Source organism: Tyto alba, unplaced genomic scaffold (genome assembly GCF_018691265.1).
Source record: "Tyto alba isolate M040663 unplaced genomic scaffold, T.alba_DEE_v4.0 Super-Scaffold_41, whole genome shotgun sequence".
In the NCBI taxonomy this organism is placed as follows: domain Eukaryota; kingdom Metazoa; phylum Chordata; class Aves; order Strigiformes; family Tytonidae; genus Tyto; species Tyto alba.
In genome coordinates, this window is record NW_024881317.1 from 24,323,460 (window position 1) to 24,326,924 (window position 3,465).

At 52.4% G+C, this 3,465-nt stretch overlaps 1 non-coding gene across 1 annotated transcript; it reads left to right on the forward strand.

The window, feature by feature from the left end:
• The first annotated feature begins 3,181 nt into the window (after window positions 1-3,181).
• On the forward strand, window positions 3,182-3,263 carry TRNAS-AGA. The gene has a single exon. It is a non-coding gene; the product is annotated as a tRNA-Ser (tRNA).
• Window positions 3,264-3,465: the final 202 nt, after the last annotated feature.

Genomic DNA, 3,465 nt, shown 5'->3' on the forward strand with positions numbered 1-3,465 from the left:
GCCAGTTAGGCACATCTTTGCTCCCAGTGCTTCAAATCCAACTTAGGGGAATACGTCACGCACGTTGTGTGTGTTAGAAAGATCAGGTGCAGGCATTTCCTGCACCTGCAGCTAGAAATGGAGATGGAGAGCAGCAAAGTGTATCTGCAGAGAGAGCTGTGGACATGAGAGCCAAGTTGATGTTTGGGTCTGTGTTTCCTTCCTGCTCTGTGTTGCAGCTTTGCTTCCTTCACCGAGAGATGTCTTGCTTCAGACCCTGTCCCCCACGGCCCTGCTGTGCCTCTGGCCCAACCCCACTTGCAAGCAGCTGCAGTGAGCCCTGTGTCGCCCGCTGCGCTGACTCGACGGTGTTCATCGAGCCCTCGCCAGTGGTGGTGACCCTGCCAGGCCCCATCCTCAACTCTTTCCCTCAGAGCACGGCTGTGGGATCGTCTCTGTCAGCTGCTGTTGGGAGCTCCCTCAGTGCCGGGGGAGTTCCCATCTCTTCTGGGGGCTCCCTTGGTCTGGGTGGGTCCGGGATGTGTCTGCCTGTCCCCCGCTGCAGTCTGAACTGCTGAAGCTGGCGGCTCATCCCCTCGGGAGCAGGATGGAAGACGGGACCCTGCAGCAGCAGGATCGTGGCCACGGCTTGTAGACAGGCTGGGTGTCCTCATGGCACCTGGCAGGAGGGACCTGTGCCCACTTCTCCTCGCTGCACGGCAGGCGTGGCAGTGTCTCTAGCTCTTCTTTACTCTGAGCCCTCCGGAAAGGTCTCATTCTCTTCTGCTTTGCTGAAACTCCTGTTGAACAGGAGAGGGTGCTAGAGTTAGGGACCGCTCTGTGCGTCCCTCAACCCTGCAGATGTGTTTTTTGGTCTCTGTTCTGTGCCACTGCATTTCCTCCTTCTCATTAAAGACTTTGTGCAGCATAGCTGGGATTTCATGGTGGCTTCTTCTTTTTCTCCCTCAGTTAGCTGTATGCTCTGCTAGAGAGACCAAGCGACCTCTGTCACGAGCTAGCAGACAACTGAGAGTGGAGCTCCTTTGCACAGAAAGTAAGTAAGCAGGCAAGAGAAAAACACAAATGCCTCGAGGAAACGGGGTGTGAGTCTGCAGCCTTTTGATCACAGACCTGTGATATCTCTCAGTGTCAGCCTAGAGTCTTGCCACTGAACGCTCTTAAGAGCTGATCTCAGTTCTCCTGCTGGTGCACCCAGCGCATCCTGCATGTACGGTCAGGAAGGGGTGACTCTTCACTGCTCGCCCTCAGTACTCCCTGGCAGAGGAGAGAAGCAGGCTTATGGACTGGGCTGAGGTGACAACACTGCCTGAGGTGGCAGGAGAAAATGGACACGTGTACTCAGCTGAGTTGTAGACGGTGCCTTCAGAAACAGGCAGGGACAAGTCACCTTTCTGATCCTGACCCACAGCCAGAGCCCTGCCATTTGGAAGTTGGGTTTATGCCTCTTTTCCTTTTGGTGATGCACCTTGTTCCTCACAGATGTTTTGGGCGAAAAAAAGCACCTCAGCTGCTCAGCAGATAAGCAAGTGTACAGCCAAGCACAAATCTAGATGCAGTGTTGCTGTTGAATCATGCAGATGAGGCATTGCATGAACTTTGGAGCAGGTACCCATCTTCCCCTGACTGAATGATGTTGCTTCAGCTTTCTCTCTTGGTCTAATCTGCTCCCAGCAGCAAGTGGAAAGTCTTCTGAAAAGTTTCCTTCTTCTGCTGGATACCTGGACATCTGGGTGCCAGGTGCCCTTACAGGGACTCCATAGGTGTCACTGTGTGGTCGATCCATACTTCTGCACAGCTGGGAGCTCTGTCAGCCCTGCTGAACAGACACTGAGGTGATCAAGGTCATGGTGCACGTGCCATAAGAGACCAGGCTGGGAGAGCAGGACCTGGCGAACCTGGGGAAGGGAAGGCTGAGGTCTCATCTTATGCACTGACAGTGGTGGAAATACAAGAAATGTCACACAGAGTAGCCCTGTTTTTCTGCAAGGGTGATCCAAGACCAGTGTCTCAACTTGTTAGGTGTGAATGTTAATTCAGACCTTTTGATAGGTCCTCTCAACTGTTGTTCACAAACTTCTTGTGAAAAGCAACCATTGCAAAGCTCTCTTCCACTGGTGGTGTGGGAATAAACTTCAGGGGTGGGTATGGATTGCAAAGGAGGAAAGTGCTGGTTTCCAGCTCTGCACGTAGGCAATGTGGCTGCCAGATGGAGTTTAGAGTGGGCATTCAGCAGGGAAATGAGCATGCACAATCACGATCTCCCTCTTTGTAACTCCCTCTACGCATAGAACTGCTGATGACAGAGTGAGAGTCTGTAAATACTGTGCGAACAGTAACCTGCGGACAACCCTGCTTTTGACAGTCAAGACAGCAATGAGCATGGCTTTTTAAATTTAATCATCTCCTGAATCAGAGACTTGAAAAGTCTCACAGACTGGCCAGCACACACAGTTCCTCTTCAGGCCACCGCACGCACAGTTCCTCGGGACGATTTTTGAGCTCACACTCTTGACTGTGACCTCCTGCCACTCTTGCTCTGCATGCAGACAGGAATATCCACAGGGACCATCTCCATACCTACTACTACTTAGTGCAATTTGCCAAATAGCGCTGCTGTGGAGCCAAAAGGGAATCAGAGCTATTTTGTACTACTAATGAAACTGATTGTTTTTTCAGGTCTTTTGTTGTTTTGCTCAATGCTCTGGAAGATAACAATGCTTGGTCAAGCTGGCAAAAAGATCTAGACAACCTATTTCACCAAAAAAGCTCTCTCCTGTCTACCTGCAAGTCATCCACACCTCTCATTTATTCTCACATTGCCCCTCCTCAATTTCCTCAGCCAGGCTCTACCTTTCCCTTTCTATAGATCTCTCCCACTCTCACAACACATCCCCCCTACACACCAAGAAGCTGCATGCCAGTCATCTACTTTGCTTTTCTTTCCTGGCAGATACTCCAGCTGGAGAGTGAACCCATCCACCCCATGTCAGGATATCCCAGATGCCCAGCTGAGGACAAGGCGCTGGGATCTACAGCCACAGTCCCTGTGGTTAAACCTCCAAAAGCCTCTGGAAGGCTGGTACCTTCCTTGCTCCGTGCAGGTGTGAACCACGGGGCTTCTAGTGAGGCGGGTGTCACTGCACAGGGGATGTGCTCAGCAGGGCAGAGAGGGCTGGGGCAGGTAGTTGTGGCCGAGTGGTGAAGGCGATGGACTAGAAATCCATTGGGGTTTCCCCGCGCAGGTTCGAATCCTGCCGACTATGGGGTGCAGTCCCATTTTTGGGCTGCCTGCAAGGACCACGCTGCATCCGAGTGTCTTGGCTCACGCCAGGGACACAGCAAAACCTCCTTGCCTTCTGTGCTTGTCCTACCCTCCACCCGAGCGTGAAAATCCCGGATGAATGGGAAATCCTGCTCCTCCCTTTCCAAGACAGGGGAAGAGAACAGACCAGTGCTCAGTATTGG